Raw genomic sequence first — 19,540 nt, forward strand, 5'->3', positions numbered from 1 at the left:
TTGGGGTCAGTATCTGAGTGCTTGGGGGTAAGGGTTCAAGTATATAGGTGACAAAATAGGAGAAGAAATAAGGCTGGGGTTTGAGAAATTAGTCAGGGAAGGCTTCCTGAAGGAGGTGTGATTTTAGTAGAGCTTACAAGATGGTGAGAGAAGCGGTGGGAAGCACAGAATGGGGTGTTTTGAATCCTGGACTGAGAGGTTAGGAGGCTGGATAAATAGGAAAAGTTGACCCTTTGGAACCATATCTGGTTCGTTGGTGCTCCAAATCAAGATTTTGCTGGTTACCTTCTAAATCCATTGATCCTTGTGAGTGCTATCCCAGAGAGCACTCAGAAGGCCTCAGTTCTGTCCCCTACCACATTCTGGGCCAGGAAATCAGAGGATTGAGGCTACCCCTGACCAATGAGCCTCTATTCTCACCCCTAACCCCTGCTTGGGGATGATGGAGCTATAATATCTATAATTCTATTTATTCTGATGGTTTTGACACCTGTCTACATGTTTTGTTTTATTGTCTGTCTCCCCCTTTAGACTGTGAGCCTGTTGTTGGGTAGGAACCGTCGCTATATGTTGCCGACTTGTACTTCCCAAGTGCTTAGTACAGTGTTCTGCACACGATAAGCACTCAATAAATACAATTGAATGAATGAATGAATGAATGGAGGAGAGTCTGTCTTGGAAGGATCAACCCAGTAGAGAAGCAGCGTGGTTCAGTGGAAAAGAGCCCGGGCTTTGGAGTCAGAGGTCATGGGTTCAAATCTCGGCTCTGCCAATTGTCAGCTGTGTGACTTTGGGCAAGTCACTTAACCTCTCTGTGCCTCAGTTACCTCATCTGTAAAATGGGGATTAAGACTGTGAGCCCCCCGTGGGACAACCTGATCACCTTCTAACCTCCCCAGCGCTTAGTACAGTGCTTTGCACATAGTAAGTTCTAAATAAATGCATTATTATTATTATTATTATTATGGTCCCCAATTGGCTACTTAATGGGGGAAGCAGTGTTGCCTAGTGGAGGCACTGGAAGATGAGTTTTTTCAGTGGGAATCAGGTGGCAAATCAGATCATGAGCCTCCTGAGCCCAGGGACCACGTCTAATTTCCACCTGTGTATTCTCACCCAGCCCTCAGTAGAGTGTTCTGCACACTATAAGTGCTTAACAAGTACTATTTCTACTATTCTTACTAAATGGCAGATACTCTGTGGACAGAATTCAAGGAACCATCAGCATCTGCCTGATGAAAACCACTGGGCTCATTTCCACTATGAATCCTAGGGACTGAAGGCTAGACTGTCAGCTTTTGCTGGGCAAGAAACTTGTCTACCAACTCTGTTGCATTATTCATCCTCTCCCAAGCACTTAGTATGGTGCTCTGAACACATTACCACTGATTGATGGACTGATAGACTGGACAACGAAAGGGATGTTTTCCCTTTCTTCAGAGCATAGTGGTACTTTTATCGCTAAAATAATTCAAGGAATGAAATGGCCCAGATCTAGAAATCTGAAGTTAAGTAGGGCTGTGGAGAAGTTCCAATACCAAAGCAAAAATTATACTTCATCGTACATAATGAAGCAGCAATTTATACTTATATATTATTTCTGTAATATAAATGAGGAAAACTCAGCCCATCACGAACCACATTATCCTCTTATTGTATAGTAGGGTCCCTTATAAAAAAAGAGGACATAGTTTCCATGAAGAAAAAAGTTAATAACAAACTGATCTTTTAATTTACACTTTTTACCTTTTCTTTCTGCCAGGATATAATTATAATCTACCTTTTACGTAGAACAGAGCTATGCAGTACACTCTGTTGGAATCAGCTGTGAAAAGACTATTTGAATGGTGTTGAGGAGAGAACATGTTATTTACCAAAAAACTAAGAAACCTAGACAGCATTACTCATACTCACACTTCGAGGTACACCTCATTCCTGTGAAAAGATGAAATTTCCTTAGGGAAAGCTTCCCATTAAACTCCTTCTTCTTGTTCAGCTTTTATTGTTGGTCAAGATTGATTCTCCATTATCCTAATCCTCTAATATGTGTGTAAGAGAGGAACTCTCATTGTGTGAGCAAACAGCTACTTTCCATTAGAGACTTTCAGATTATGTTTGAGCCATTTAGAATATTGTTAACTCAGGCCGGAAAGATAAATTATTTTTGATGACTGTATTAGGAAAGCCTGGCAAATGCAACTTGGGTCCTCGAAGGAAAAGTTCAGAAAGAATATAGCCTGCTGACTTCAGAGTTTGAAGTGATGAGACCATCAATCAAATACATAGTCCAGTGATAGGGTCTAGTAGGAATTTCCCATTGGCTACAGGATCTTCAGTGGGGATGGAGAGGACGGTCAGTGGAGTGGGTGTCCTCCTGATGCTGTGAGCAGGAATACGCATCAGATTTCCTGAGTCAGTTCTGCAAGGTTTATAGTCTCATCTGTTCATCAGAGAACCCTTCTCTGGAAGTGAGTTCCCCTCACAGAAGCAGAGAAGTTGGTTTCTTGAAGCCTCGGGGGTATACTTTCTATACTTTCCCCACTAAGAAAACTTACATCTTTTAAATTTTTGGTTCTCCATTTATGCTTAGAGAAAAATCCCATCCTGTGGTCCGAGAATGTGTTAGCTGATTGTTGTATTGTATTCTCCCAAGCACTTAGTACAGTGCTCTGCGCACAGCTCTGTACTCAGTAAATAAAATGGAATGAATTTTACCATTTAAAGTCTACCTTAGAGAATCATCTTGATCGTGAATTCTGCCTCCACTCCATGGAAACTGCCCTCTCTAACGTTATGGATCAGTTATGGATCCCCTTCAATTTCCCCTCTACACTCACTCCTTAGGAGTACTCACTTGCTCCCAAGGCTTCAACTCCCACCTACAAGCAAATAATCCCAATTGCTATATAGTACTCTTCCAAGCGTGTAGTACAGTGCTCTGTATACAATAAGCACTCAATAAGTACGATTGAATGAATGAATGAATGAATGTGTCAAACACAGTACTAAGCACCTGGGTAGATGCTAAATAAATCAGGTCAGATTTACATAGATTGGGGCCCAAAGTCCAATCTACCATCCAAAACCATCCCAAAAGGAAACTGGAAACCTAAACAGGAGTTTATTGGTTTTCACAGAATTACAGACACTCTGCCAAATATGATTTTTAGAGCATGACTTGAATAGAATACGAGGGAAGAATGGGGGAGCATTTTACCATAATTGGTTATAAAAAAAGTGACTTTGCCAGGGTTACTGTTTCAAGTAGAATGACACATTGGTTGGCAAACCTGAGAGTGGTCCATTCACATTGCAAAGAGAATTAATTGAAACTAATATTCATCGTTTGGCTGGCTGGCTTAAAGACTGGCTTTAAACAGTTTCAAATTGGTTCCCCATGTGGTGTTATGACTTCTGGGCATTGCTAATCATCAAAATAATGCTTGATCAGGTTTTTCAACTTCTAGAGCCTTCTTGAAGTTCACCCTGTGTGATGGAAGCCATACACTATGTCAGTTGTTTTTGAACTAACTTTTTCCTAAACCATCTGTATATACTGGTGGAACAGTGGTGGACTCAAAATGCGTTTTTGATTGTACAGGTTTTTTTTTTTTTTATAAGGAATGGAATCATTCCTCATTCATTCTGGCAGAACTGGGTGGATATGGCCACTTCCCTCCTAAAGCTATCTATCATGAATCAGGCTTCACATAAATTTTAGACATTCAGCATGATAGATTTTAAACTTTTATTTTCCATTTCTAGCATACAAAAAACTACATTTCCCTCCCGAGGCCAGAATGGAAAGGTATAAGTCCCTGAGCAGCCATAAAGCACACCTATTTCTGTCCAGATAAAGGCCTGTAGACATTTTTGCATATTTCCTGTAGGCGCCTTCATTTCTGACTCTGTCTTAATAATAATAATATTAATAATAATAGTAATGGTATTTGTTAAGTGCTTATTACATATCAAGGACTGTTCTAAGTGCTGGAGTAGGGACAAGTTAATCAGATTGGACACATTCCCTGTCCCACATGGGGTTCACACTCTTATCCCCACTTTACAGAGAAGGTAACTGAGGCACAGAAAAGTTAAGTAAGCTGCCCAAGGTCACACAGCAGATATGTGGTGGAGCCAGGCTTAGAAGCCAGGTCTGACTATTGACTTCTAACTTTTCACACCCAGGCCTTTGCTTTATCCACTAAGCCATACTGTTTGAATGATGCTCATCTCCTTTGCACTCAGACTGTGGTTTTGGGCTACTTGGTCTGCCGAAGTCCCTTCCAGTTGGTGAGTCAGCCAGCCAGTAGTATTTATTGAGTGCTTACTGTGTGCTGAACACTGCCCTTGGGAGAGTACAATATAACAATAAACAGACACATTCCCTGCCCACAACTAGCTAACAGTCTAAGGCCCTGTGACCCGGAATACATTTGTGGTTGGAAAATTGGAGAGGGGATATTGGTTTGAACCGCTCAAGGGAACCATCTTCTTGAGTAAATTTGGTGGGGCCAAGTGTCTAGTACAGAGCTCTACACATAGTAAGCACTCAATGCATACTGTTGATTGACTGATTGGTGCTTATTGATCTGTGGGGTCCTTGGCCTGTTCACCCTGGGTTTGTAGGGTAGCAAGAACTGACTCCCAGAATGACAGAGGCAGACCTGGCAGTGATGGTCTGGTGATCACAGTGGCAGTGTTCTGTTCTCGATGCCGTGTTCTGTAATTAACTCTGAGACCGTTCATTAAAAAAGTAATTACTGCAAGTGATGGATGGCCACACATTCATAAAGACAAATTTCAGCCTGACACCAATAAAGAGGACATAAGATGCTGAGCTTCATCTTGTAAAGTCTGCCAATTCCTGATCACTCTTTTCTCTTCTTTGAAACTATGTCGATGATTCTGAAGACAAAATAAAAGCATGGCAAATCTTTCAGCTTCTCTCCCTCCCATTCATTCATTCATTCAGTCGTATTTATTGAGCACTTACTGTGTGCGGAGCACTGTATTAAGCGCTTGGGGTGAGTCACTAATGCTAGATGGTTAGCGAGGATTCCTAACCAATCCCTCTCCACCTTTGGCATATATGAATGGGGTTAGGAACTGTACTTAGAAATCCATTATTGAGTTGGGATAGGATGGGAGGTGTTGACCCTGGAACAAGTTGGACCCAGAAGGAAAGAGATCAAGAATGTGAGGATTGGAGAGGACAGTGCTTTGACTAGAGCACGGGAAACTTGGTGGAGGAGATCATGACAGGGACTTCCTAGCATGGAGGTGAGAAAGCTGGGCTTTCCTGAACTTGCCTCCAGTATGATAGAAAGATCTTGAAGGCGTAGTCTGGAGGGGCAGAAACTATGGAGAAGCAGTGTGGCTAAATAGAAAGAGCACTGGCTTTAGAGTCAGAGCTCATAGGTTCAAATCCCAGCTCTGCCAGTTGTCAGCTGCGTGACCTTGGGTAAGTCACTTAGCTTCTCTGTGCCTCAGTTACCTCACCTGTAAAATGGGGATTAAGACTGAAAGCCCCACGTGGGACAGTCTGATCACCTTGTATCCTCCCCAGCACTTAGAACAGTAAGCGCTCAATAAATACGATTGAATTAATGAATGACTGTGGGGGGACAGAAATGGTAGTAGGGAGGCCCATCTCCATCCTCCACTCCCTGCCCCTGTTGTCTGCTGCTTTTTTGGTCACCATTCATTCATTCAATCACATTTATTGAGCACTTACTGTGTGCAGAGCACTGTACTAAGCACTTGGGAAGTACAAGGCGGCAACATATAGAGATGGTCCCTACCCAACAACAGGCTCACAGTCTAGAAGGGGGAGGCAGACAACAAAACAAAACATGTAGACAGGTGTCACCATTAGTGGAAGCCCTTTCTCTCCCATTTTACTCTTCTCAGAAGCCTCATGCCTAGTGTCCAACCACCACCCTGCCCCCTTCAATGCTCCCCATTTACCACCACCACCACTGCCACCCCGCACTACTCCTCTGGAAGCTCAGTCACCTCTGGAGTTGGGGGGAAATGAAGGGGTGCCGTGGGGAGTCGAGGAGGAAGGGCAGCAGGAATGGTGAGGGGATAGCAGGGCGTCCATGGTGGGGAAAGGGGGAGGAGCTATGTTTTCCTAAGGACCTAGAAAGGGAGGCAGAACAATAATAATAATAGCATTTGTTAAGCGCTTACTATGTGCAAAGCACTGTTCTAAGCACTAGGGGGGATACAAGGTGATCAGGTTGTCCCATGTGGGGCTCACAGTCACCATCCCCATTTTACAGATGAGGTAACTGAGGCTCAGAGAATCAATCAATCATATTGAGCGCTTACTGTGTGCAAAGCACTGTACTAAGCACTTGGGAAGTACAAGTTGGCAACATATAGAGACAGTCCCTACCCAACAGTGGGCTCACAGTCTAGAAGAGAAGTTAAATGACTTGCCCAAGGTCACACAGCAGACATATGATGGAGCCAGAATTCGAACCCATGACCTCCGACTCCAAAGCCCGTGCTCTTTCCATTGAGCCACGCTGCTTCTCTAATAATAATAATAATAATAATAATAATAATAATAGTGACATTTGTTAAGCACTTACTATGTGCAAAGCACTGTTCTAAGCACTGGGGAGGATACAAGGTGATCAGGTTGTACCACGTGGATCTCACAGTCTTAATCCCCATTTTACAGATGAGGGAACTGAGGCATAGAGAAGTTAAGTGACTTGCCCAAAGCCACACAACTGACAAGCAGCAGAGCTGGGATTTGAACCCATGACCTCTTACTCAGAAGAGTTGAAGGAGGTGCTGGGGAGCGGAGGGGACCACGATGTTGGGAGGTGGAAGGGCTGAGGTCACTGCGGAGGTGGGGGGGGGGCGCTGAGAAGTGCTGGGGGTGGTAATAATATCATTAATAACAATAATAACAACAATAATAATAATAATGGTATTTTTAAGCTCTTACTATGTTCCCGACACTGTTCTAAGTGCTGGGATAGAGCCACGATATTAGGTTTGGACACATTCCCTGTCTCTGCACATAGTAAGTGCTCAGTAAAGGCTACTGGTGGTGATAATTATCATTATAATAATAATGGCATTTATTAAGTGCTTACTATGTGCAAAGCACTGTTCTAAGTGCTGGGGAGGTTACAAGGTGATCAGGTTGCCCCACGTGGGGCTCACAGTCTTAATCCCCATTTTCCAGATGAGGTAACTGAGGCACAGAGAAGTTAAGTGACTTGCCCAAAGTAACACAGCTGACAATTGGCGGAGCTGGGATTTGTTCCGCACACAGTAAATGCTCAATAGATATGATTGAGAGAGACGAAATCGAGATACATTGAGTAGGTTGGTGTTAGAGGAGCAAAGTGAGCATGCGGCCTTTTTTGGTTTTCTTTTTTTTTTTTTGGTATTTGTTAAGCACTTACTACATGCCAGGCACTTAGTACATGCCATGAACTAAGGTTTGGAGTATTAATAAGCTAATTAAGTTGGACACAATCTATGTTGACATGGGGCTCAGTCTTAAACCCCATCAGTGAAGTAAGGTAGGAGGGTTCATTCATTCATTCAATTGTATTTATTGAGCACTAACTGTGTGCAGAGCACTGTACAAAATGCTTGGAAACTACAATTCGGCAACAAATAAAGACAATCTCTACCCAACAATAGGCTCACAGTCCAGAAGAGTTAAAGTGATTTTCAAGGGAAAGGAGTTTCTGTTTGATGTGGAGGTGGAAGGGCAACCACTGGAGGTTCTTGAGTGAGGAAAGACGGACTGAATGGCTGCATAGAAAGAATGATCCAAGCAGCAGAGTGGAGTATGAACTCTGAGTGGGAAGAGTGAAACCTACCCTTCCACTTCCAGGCCGGGATCTCCATCCTAGCCCTCGGGTGGCACCCCCTCCATGAGAGAACCCCAAACCCAGGCTGGGGAGGTCTTTGAAAAGGTTTCCCATTATTCAAGGAGCCTGATGTGCCTCATTTCACTGAGCACTGGCTCATCGTGACACACAACATCAGTCTGGGTCCCAAGCCACGGACAGATATCTCAGTTTGTCCTCTAGCTGAGCATCGATTCATCAGTTTTTCAGATTTCAGGTCAAGCTTTTCATCTGAATCATCTAGCCACTGAATATTAGCAGCCCCATTCTTCAAACAAATAGTATATATCCATCTAAACGTGTAATGTGCAATCTCGGAGTGATACAGATAATTGAAATCAGATGGCTTTTGTACGAGCAAGTATAGGAAATTCTGTACCAAATTGGATTACAAACCTCTAAAAGTGCCAGGAGCTATTGGATCTGAAAGCAATTTTCTTGTAAATACCTACTCTATAACTCCCTACCATGCATCATGCAATCTAACAAAACACCCACTAATATTCTGACCCCACCCCAAAACATTACCCTGACATTTTGTAAGTCGCCCTCAGACTGCTCTTAGGATTTTGGGAGAGGAGATAGGCAGCGAATTGGGGAAGAAAAGAGGTTTTGTGGCCCCAATTCTCTTGGAAAAGGTTTCCCAGGATTTGTAGAGGGTGAAGAACCGAATTGACCTGGACGAGGTGCTTGCAAGCAGCCAAGGTCTGCCACTGTAACTATTTTTCTCAAACTGGAGTGGGGGCTTATTATAGTAATAGTATAGTCCCTTCTCGACTGTGAGCCCGTTGTTGGGTAGGGACTGTTTCTGTATGTTGCCAGATTGTACTTTCCAAGCGCTTAGTACAGTGCTCTGCACACAGTAAGCGCTCCATAAATACGATTGAATGAATGAATGAATCAAAAGTCTCCTTAGTCAGAAGCTAAGAAAATATTATAACAACCAAGGCAAGTGTGCAAAATGTAATGCTATCTAATTTCAAGGTATGGAGGGAGAGCTCTGAAATGTAGGCCTAGAAGTAAAAACATAGATGTTTGCTCTGTTTCTGGCCTTAAAATACAAGTAGACTAATTCCCAAGGAATGGGAATTGTGTAATCTCTGAAATGCTTAGTTTAGTGCTCTGGCCACAGTAAGTGCCCCCAAAATATGATTGATTGATTTATTGGGAGCTATTTTCAGAGATGAGAGCCATGGCACTGAAGAGTTGGCCGAAAGTGCTGCTTGAGAGATGGAGGATGTCCCGTAATGCCATAGGGTCTCCTTGTCCATGTGAGATCACTGGATGAAATGGGGCCCAGAGGCAGTCAGCCAATTTCTTCTCCTACCCCAAATGCACATACTTCCACTATTTCTGATCGAAAACAAAGCCTTGATTTGAAGGTGAAACAGAGGTGTGAAGTGGCAGGATTGGAGAAGTGGGATATGAAATCAATAGGAAAGAGATATCTTCTGCCAAAGAATCTTGATTTGTTATAGATATTTTCTCTGTTAAGGGTAGGGTCCTGGAGAGGACTGTCTTATTGGTGCCATTTTCTAATGATATAAAGTGAATAGGATTCTCTTCCAAGCACTTTGTACTGCGCTCTGCACACAAGTGCTCAATAAGTGTGATTAGTTGATTGAGTCCTTGTCATTGAAGTGGCAATGAGATAATAATGCGGACTCAAAGATGTGAACCCTGGAGCCTGGTGAGCAAATCATTGTCTACAGGAATAGCAATTCATCATGATCTCCAAATCCAGTTTCAGGAACAGAGCTGTGATGGGGGCTCTGTTTCTTCCTCTCCTCTGTGTGAGGCTCCCAGAGTCACAGAGGAGGGATAGCTATATCTCGCTTGCCTCCAGTGACCCAACTTGAATCAGGGAATCTCAGTGCCTATGCCCAATGGAGGGGGTGGGTTAGGTCAGAGTCAGGGTGAGAGATCCTTGCTTTTCCCCCAAAGAGGGTCACTCTTCCTCTGCTCTCCTCCTTCTCCCCCAAGTTCTTGGGGGAAGGGATGGACAGGGCCAGGATCCCACCACAACTCTTTCCCTCCCTAGATTGGGACTGAGACCACACAGTTGGGGTGTCAAATCACACTAAGGGCAGTGTGTTGATTTTTTAATGGTATTTTTAAGCTTTTACTATGTGCCAGACACTGTACTAAGGACAGGGTAAATAGGAGTTTATCAGGTTGAACACAGTCTCTCTCCCACATGGGGCTCACACCCTTTAATCCCCATTTTACAGATGAGGTAACTGAGGCACAAAAAAAGTGAAGCATCTTGTCCAAGGTCACACAGCAGACAAGTGGCAAAGCTGGGATTGGAGCCCATGTCCTTCTAACTCCCAGGCTCATAATCTATCCACTAGGCCATCTATCCACAGTCTTTTAGACTGTGAGCCCACTGTTGGGTAGGGACTGTTTCTATATGTTGCCAACTTGTACTTCCCAAGTGCTTAGTACAGTGCTCTGCACACAGTAAGTGCTCAATAAATACGACTGATTGATTCTGAAGGACCACACCTTATCCACTCACCTCCATTTCACTTACCCTATGGCCGGTGATGCTTCATCCTAAGTGGGCCTGTCTGTCTGAGCAGGGCTTACTCCTGGGGGACATTGAGGATCAAGAGGCACAATTCCACAGATTTGGGCCAGCCTGAGAATGCAGTGAGGTTTGTGTTCACTTCTCCATCAGCAACCATTGCCAAAGAGAAGAGAAACAATCTCTGATGTGAATGTGAGCAACGAGAACCGCACTGACCTCGTGATCAGTCCTGCCTGGGCTTTACTGACTGGCTGACCGTGGGCATTGGAAAGAGCATGGGCCTAGGAATCAGAGGGCCTGGCTTCTAATCCAGGCTCCGCCACATACCTGCTGTGTGACCTTGGGCGAATCAATTCGCTTCACTGTCCTTCAGTTCCCTCATCCGCAAAATGGGGATTCAATACCAGTTCTCCCTCCTACATAGATTGTAAGTCCTATGTGGGACCTGATTACCTTGTATCTACCCCAGTGCTCAGCATAGAACTTGGCACTTAGTTAATGCTTACCAAATGCCACAATTATTAATAAGCAAGGAAACAACAGCTCACATTACATTTCTGGAAAGTGATGAATGTTTGGACAGATAATAATAATAATAATAATAATAATAATAATAATGGCATCTATTAAGCGCTTACTATATGCAAAGCATGACTGAGGGTTTTCAGTCTCTCCAGAAAGTCAGTAGTTTTAAGACTGGTACTATTGCATTAAAAATGAGTCAAGTGGCTCATACATGCATGAATGGATACATAGTGAGAGGGGATTGAATATATCCTTACTTTCAGTAGAAGGGATACCATAAGCAGTCTCTTCTTTGCACACAGGGCAGCAATTTGCACTTGACATGTTACTGCAAAGCGCTTTACTTTGGAAAATGTCAACAGACTATATATATTCCTAGGTGAAATAGCGCGTGTAAATTCCTAAATGATTTTCTCCATTTCAGTGGAAGAAGAGAGAATGGTGTTCTCTGGTGCTTGAACAATTTCATGACCACCAATTAAGAAGATTACAATGTAATTCCTTGAATTACTTCTGGACAACCGAAAGAAACAACATTGGTCCATTCTGAAGGATAAAACTAAATCCACAAACTCTAAATAACGTAATCCACTTAGATCTGAGGCCATGGGAACTCTTGATCAATTTGATCTTGTGTGTCCCAACACAACAGGGTACAATTCAGGTGGTGTTACGGTGCTGTGCTAGAATAAGTAGATCATGAGGAATTTCAAGTTAATACAAAATTCATTCTTAAATACTGGATAATCTGAAGATTACTCAATGTTGAGCAGTATTCAATGGCCTGCAGAGGGTACAGGAGACACTGAATTTTTTAAGCTAAGGGAAATCACTGAAGCTCGCCTGCAAATGTAAATGTATGTAGCCCATAAGATTAAATCACAATTTAGGAAGTTAGTTTGGCCTTCGGAATCAGAAATTTAAAAATAGATATTTCCCTGTTATAGCCTAGAAAAAACATATTGCATAATGCATGAACTTTATTAGGGTTTGACAAAAATGGGTAAGATATTTTCAAGACAAGTGATAAAGTCAAAAATGTGGTGTGCATTTCTCATGTTACGCCACATCTACAAAGATTCGAGTTCCATTTCTTTTCTAAGCAGTCAGGTTCTGAATTCCATCACCGGGTTTGGATGCTGAGGAGGTTTAAGTGTGCTGCATCTATAAAGCATGCTATTTTGCCATGCTCTGGAATGAAGGATTTGGGTAGCAAAGGAACAGACTCTTCCTCACTGCTCAGACTCACCAGTGGAGGGAAAGTGTCTCTCCCATTCCCCAGGAGAACTTCAGGGAGGTGATCCCTGTGGACAGGTGGAGTCCTGCTGTCTTGGCCTCCTGCATAGAACACGGGCTTGGGAGTAGGAAACACCTGGGTTGTAATCCTGGGTCTACCACTTGTCTGTCATGTGACCTTGGGAAAGTCACTTTACTTATCTGGGCCCCACTTTCCTCATCTAAAATATTCGGATTAATATTGTGCACTGAATGTGGGGCAGGAACTCCGTCCAACCTGATTGACTTGTAATACCCCAGCATTTAGTACAGTGCCTGGCACATAGTAAGAGCTTAACCAGTGCCATTATCATTATTATTACCCAGCTCAGCTGGATACCTTCTCTCTCATTGCTGAAGCCAACAATGGGTTTAGACTTCATTGCTTCAGGAAGCATGTTGAAGGGGGATTTTCTCAGGGCTAAGTTGTGCTTCTACTTCTTTTACTGTATTTGCCCCTGCTCCTGCAGTTGTTCATACTTCCCTTGCCATTGCTCTCAAAGCAGCAAGGCTCAGTGGAAAGAGCAAGGGCTTGGGAGCCAGAGATCATGTGTTCAAATCCCAGATCTGCCAATTGTTAGCTGTGTGACTTTGGGCAAGTCACTTCACTTCTCTGTGCCTCAGTTACCTCATCTATAAAATGGGGATGAAGACTGCAAGCCCCACGTGGGACAATCTGATCACCTTGTACCCTCCCCAGAGTTTAGAACAGTGCTTTTTTGTAGTAAGCGCTTAACAAATGCCATCATCCTCTGGCCCAACACCTCTAGACCATAAATTCATTGTGGGCAGGGAATATGTTTGTTAACTCTGTAATACTGTACTCTTCCCAGCACTTAGTACAGTGCTCTGCACAAAATGCTCAATAAATACCATGTTTTATGGTATTTGTTAAGTGCTTACTATGTGCCAGGTGCTGTACTAAGCACTGGGGTAAATACAAGCTAATCAGGTTGGACCCAGTCCATGTGCCACTTGGGGCTCATAGTTTTCATCCTCATTTTATAGACGAGGTAACTAAGGCACAGAGAAGTGAAATGACTTGCCTATGGTCACACAGTGGCAAGCGGCAGAGCCGGCATTAGAACCCAGGTCCTCTGCTTCCCAGGCCTCTGCTGTATCCACAAGGCCATGCTTCTTCTTGATTGATTGATTTTCATCCGCTCCCCTGCCCCTGTTCTGACCCTTGCTCCTGCTTCTGCCCTTGCCCCTGTTCCTACCCCTGCTCCTGCCTTATACCTCCCCCCCTCCATTTTCCATCCCAGCTCCTGGAAGCTATCAAGCCAGAAGGAGGTGCCCAGATGGGTGGGGATTCCCCTTTGGGAAGGGCTGGAAACTCTTGTATCTATTTAGCATTTGGGACAGTGCTTGGGAAGTATATATGTTTGTACATATTTATTACTCTATTTATTTATTTTACTTGTACATATCTATTCTATTTATTTTATTTTGTTAGTATGTTTGGTTTTGTTCTTCTCTGTCTCCCCCTTTTAGACTGTGAGCCCACTGTTGGGTAGGGACTGTCTCTATATGTTGCCAACTTGTACTTCCCAAGCGCTTAGTACAGTGCTCTGCACACAGTAAGCGCTCAATAAATACGATTGATTGATTGATTGATTGATAATAAGTACTTAATACACGTCATTGTCATAAGGATTTTTATGACATTTTAAAAAATTGGGCAAAACTGAGTCAGGATTTCTCTGAACAACCCATTCAGGTGGGCAATCAGAATGTCTGGTTCTGCCCAGGCTGCCCACCAGCCCCTTGGGGGGTCCCCAAAGTGGGGAACCAGATTTGTGATCTTCTGGATATTGGTACCTTCCTCCCCTGGTTGGCAGAGGGATCTGGATGGGCTGCCTGATGCTGAATCCTCCTGCACTCTCTCCTCCCATCTCCCTCTCTCCCTCGCCTCCAAAGGCAAATGATTCAGATGGATCACCCATTAAGGGGAGAAGTGAGCTAGCCTAGTAATATCTCTTTGGCTCTCTTATTCTTCTTCTGACTATAGGGACATCTTTTAAACCCTGAGGCAGTTTTTCAGGGTTGCAGGTGTTGAGGAAAATCCAGGTCCTTATGGTTAAAATATCAGGAATTCCATTGAATCTGGTTGCTTTACCTTTTCTCATGGCTTGGTCTGTGATAAGGACTGCTTCTTATGTGTCTTCACCTTTCATCCAATTTTCTAGTAGTGATAGTTATAGTTGTAATAGGAATAGAAGTAGTAATAGTAATAGTGTTTACTAAGAGCCTATTTAGTGCTGGTTACTATACTAATGCTATATTAAGTGCCTGGTAAGATACTTTAGAAGTCTGAGGCACATTTCCTACCTACAAGGAGTTTGCATTCTAATGGGGGAGTCAGACCTAAAAATACTTAGGGCCTCACACATGAAAGTATTATAAGTGGTATTTACTTCTATTGATGTATTTATTTAGTTAGCTAGTTCTACAAATGTCTGTCTCCCACTCTCAATGGTAAGCTCATTGTGTTTACCAACTGTTATATTGTGCTCTCCCAAGCACTTAGTACAGTTCTGTGCACACACTAAGTGCTCAGTAAATATCATTGATTGATTCATTGAATAATAATGATGGCATTGATTAAGCGCTTACTATGTGCAAAGCACTGTTCTAAGCACAGGGGAGGTTACAAGGTGATCATGTTATCCCACGGGGGGCTCACAGTCTTAATCCTCATTTTACAGATGAGGTAACTGAGGCACAGAAAATTTAAGTGACTTGCACAGAGTCACTTAGCTGACAATTGGTGGAACTGGGATTTGAACCCATGACCTCTGACTCCAGAGCCCGTGCTCTTTCCCCTGAGCCACGCTGGTTCATTGATTGAAGTGTTGACTCTGTCCATAGTAGGTGCACAGAAAATGCTATTGATTGATGTATTGCCACCCTCTCTTCATGATTCATTTCTTATTTGGAAAGAGTCTGGAACCATCCAAATATTGGGAGAGGCTAGATAAGGAGGGTGTTAGTTCTGAGGAAAAAAAATTATAATGACTTCTTCATCCCAGATGGTTTAATAATTCATCTCCTTAGAGCTAAAAGAACTGAATCACCAGCTTCTTTGATGTCCTTTCTATGGTTTTCTGTTAAGGATTTGGGTCGAGATGATGCAGTCACTGAAAATTCTGCGCAAAGCTAATTATCATGACCACCCTAACTCAATTTATCTTGTTGTTCATTGTTTCCTCTTCACACAATTTCATGAAAGTGTTAGTTCAGTCTGTCCTATTTGAACTATAATTTTCCAATTTAAGCCTACTGTAACACAAATTGGTTTTTTGATGTAAAGTAAAATTAGCCCCATTTCCAGCAAACACAAGGAAACGCAGACAAGTAAATCACTACTTTAAGTATGAAAGACAATGGCCAGCTCTGCCCAGAGTCAGTAAAGTTTTTGAAAGGAATTTTCCCGGGGATAATTGTTTCCCTTGCCTAAGTTCGAACCGACCATTAGGCCCAATTTGTGGTCACCTGGCAGAGAACACCAACTCTTCTGGGAGTCCCATCTGCTCACTTGACCATTGGCTGATGGCAAGATGAGGAGACAGCATTGGGCACCTTTGTCCTCTCATGGAATATCTGTGTGTCAGGGACAGTCTTGGCTCCGTAGAGTCCCGTGGAAGATGACAATATCATCAGAAGTATATATTTCTTATGCTATTTGTTAAGTGCTTACTTTGTGTCAAGCACTGTTCCAAGCACAGGGGTAAATACAAGCTAATCAGGTCGGAGACAGTCCCTGTCCCACACAGGACTCACAGTCTTATTCCCCATTTTATAGCTGAGGGAACTGAGACACACAGCAGTGAAGTGACTTGCTCAAGGTCACTCAGCAGACAAGTAGCAGGACCAGGATTAGAATTCAGGTCCTTCTGATTCCCAGGTCCGTGCTCTATCCACTAGACCTTGATGCTTCCCACTAATGTGGGACTGGATATTTCTGTCCTAGATACAGTTCTATTTGTTCTTTAGGTCTTAAACCGTCTTTTGCATCTTCCTTACAGCTAGCTTCGATCCTCATTCTCATTCAGACTCCAAGAAAGAACTATTTGACTTCTCATACAATTACTTCGGGGTCACCTGAGAACCACGTTCAATATCACATGACTGGGCCGAGCACCAACAATGTGGTTCTCGAATGTAGTCAGCCTCCAGCCCTGAGACAATAATCACAGCAGCCCAACTCTTCCAGATGGGGTGTGTGAAGGACATAGATGACAGCAGGATACCCAAGCATCACTGTTCATCAACAGTATTTATTTGTGCATCTATAGTGGACAGATCACTGTACTGCCCTGTGTAAGCAGCTGAAGTGATTAACTGAAAATTGACATGCACAAGCAGGGAGAGCAGAACAAATATTTTCGTGGTGCAACGAAGCACAATCTTGAAATAATATGGTAGAGTATCAGGCTGTGAAGAGACAACTGCATTAGACAAAACAGCCTGGCATGTGGCGGTCAGGAGAGAGGGAGATGTTTGAAGGACTCCCTGGCCATCTGTAATTCTCAGGACTCCAATTCTTGAGCACAGATGAGATTCAGTAAGATTTTTTTGCCATTTAGTGGGCCTGGTGGATAGGAAGATTCAAGCTTACAGATAGCGTGTCTGCTTGAACAATTGTCTCTAAGCCATGGAAAGAGAAACAAATGATGGTGCTTTTTTGGTTTCTAAATTGCCTCTTGATCTCCCTATCTTCCTGAGACTTCTGTTGCATTGCAGACTTCCTCTGTGGAAGTCCCATCTCAAAATGGCTGCCAGCATAGCAAGACCCTTATTCCGGTAGCTCAGGAAAGAAAATCTCAGTTCCACAAACTCTCCGTCCCAGTGCCCCAAACCACTGCTGTTTATTCAGTCTTCCCTTTCATTACAAGCTTGTTGTGGGCAGGGGATGTGTCAACCAACTCTGTTGTTTTGTGCTCTTCTAAGTGCTGAATACAGTGCTCTGCACACAGTAAGTGCTCAATAAATATGAGTGGTAATGATAATGAGATGATGATGATAATGAGGATTACAGACTTTCATCATTAGCATCTTTGGCCATGATAGACAATTTTGGGGTTTTTCCTGTGTGGTAGTTCCTGAGGAGCTCCCTGCATTCATGCCTTATTATTGCATGTTCTTAAAGGCAATGCACACCACTCTTTCACACTGTGTATCTCCACTCCTAGGCCTTCCTTCAGGGCCCAAGTCTTAAGGGGAGGGGCTCTCTGCCTTGGCCTGCTCTTGGTTCTTTGGACCCTTTCCAGGAAACTGGGTTGCCCCATACAGACCTTCCCTAGGTATTTCTTGTCTTGTCTTATGCTTTGGAGTCATCTCCAACCCATAGCCAATGCCATGGTCACATCTCTCCCAGAACTCCCTGCCTCCATCTGCAATCATTCTGGTAGTGTATCATATAAAGATTTCTTGGTCAAAATTCGGAAGTGGTTTACCATTGCCTCCTTCCACGCAGTCAACTTGAGTCTCCGCCCTCAACTCTCCCATGCTGCTGCTGCCCAGCACAGGTGAGTTTTAACTTGTAGCAGATTGCCTTCCACTAGCTAGCAACTGCCCAAGCTAGGAATGTAATGGGTATGCCTCTGCTTGACTCTTCTTCCCATAGTCAAGACTGGTAGAGTTCTGGAAACTCTCCAGGTGTGACCCTGAGAGGGGCTCCAGGTATTAGGAAGTGATTTTCTTTTCTTCTGCGTATGAGTGTGTGTGTATGTTTATGTGTGTGATTTGGGATCTTCACAGGGTCATCAACAGTTCATCTTCTCTCCTTTTTGTAAGGCAAAGGTCAAATTGACTTTTCCAAGCACACCCACATAACCTCACACCATTCACACACCCACCCCACCACTGGGGAAGTCTGCATGCTTTTAGCAACAGAAGGTTGGGGAAGATGGGGAGATCAAGAGGCAATTTAGAAACCCAGAAAATGTATTAGTGGGGCAGGGGATAAGCCTTTCAAGCACATGGTTTGTAATAGAGTGTCAGTCACTCTTCTGTTCTTTTAGGTCTAACCACATTCTGGATGAATTGTACTTTCCAAGCACTTAGTACAGTGTGCTGCACACAGTAAGCACTCAGTAAATACAATTGAATGAATGAATGAATGAATAAATAAATGTTCATTGCCAGTAGGACTTAGTTCAACTTAGAAGGGGGCACTGTCATTCCTTGGGGAGTAATGTCTCTACTTCTGGCTCCTCCTAGTTAAAGTATTTGCTGCATATTCTGCTTCGAGGTCCTCATGTTCCCCTCCTATTCCTCACCCCAATTTTGCCCCCCTTACTTATCATCTGCAGATTGGAGAGACTCATTTGTGTCTCCCAAGCACTTACTGCAGTGTTCTGCACACAGTAAGTGATCATTAAATACAACTGACTGAAAAATTATATCAATGCCTCTAAGCTTGTCGTGGTGGCTAGCTGATTGAAAAGAGATTCTGAAATGCTGATTCACAAACTTGTAACCGTCTAATTTTTCTTAAAAGAATCAATATTTTTATTTGGCTTGTTCCCTTTGGGGGTGCTGTCATGATGCATTCAGCAGCAGCAAGCTTCAAACTTCACTCTACTGCCATTTCCTTCACCCCTCATTGTAAATGGCAGGTGCACACACTGGTTAATAGCTGAACATTTAACCTCAGGGGAAAACAAATGTATTTGTGAATTCACTATCTCATTGCTTCTCAAAACACATGCCCCCCACTATTATGTGTATTTTCATGCATTTCATACTCAATTTTAATCAAAGTAAAATGAAAAAAAATCAATGTTAAGGAAAGTTATTGGGGAAGGGAGAGTTGATTGGGCCATTTCTAACAGAGTGGGAATGTGGAAACTACCACCTTAAGAAATGCTCTTCTTGTATGCTTCAAGGTTCATTTCTCCTAAGAATCAATCTAAAAGTATAATTCTCCTTCTCCAAAACTTATGTCAATTCCCTGTTGCAGAACCTATAGAATTCGAACTCCAGATAAGGAGCTCAGGCCTTCCTCTGGCTAACTCTCTCTGGATTCATTTATGCTCTTCAACTGGTTTCAGAAAATGTGTTCACCATTCCTCACCTAGGAATCACTTCTGAGACATCGATATTGCCATTCTCCCTTCCCAGAATCTACTCTGCTTCTCCAAACCAGGGCTTAGTACAGTGCCTGTCACACAGTAAGTTCTTAAATACCATAGAAGAAAAAATAAACAAACAAATAAACAAAACCAGCCTTTCTTTTAGAGCTCTGTTAAAACTTTGCTCATGCATGGAGCCTTCTGAGATTAACTTCTCCACTAGTCGGTTATACTATCCT

The 19,540-nt window shown here is 43.1% G+C and overlaps 1 non-coding gene across 1 annotated transcript; it reads right to left on the minus strand.

The window, feature by feature from the left end:
* Positions 1-17,763: 17,763 nt before the first annotated feature.
* LOC119933807 lies at positions 17,764-17,901 on the minus strand. The gene has a single exon (XR_005452678.1). It is a non-coding gene; the product is annotated as a small nucleolar RNA SNORA7 (small nucleolar RNA).
* Positions 17,902-19,540: the final 1,639 nt, after the last annotated feature.

This window comes from Tachyglossus aculeatus, chromosome 10 (genome assembly GCF_015852505.1).
Source record: "Tachyglossus aculeatus isolate mTacAcu1 chromosome 10, mTacAcu1.pri, whole genome shotgun sequence".
Classification (NCBI taxonomy): domain Eukaryota; kingdom Metazoa; phylum Chordata; class Mammalia; order Monotremata; family Tachyglossidae; genus Tachyglossus; species Tachyglossus aculeatus.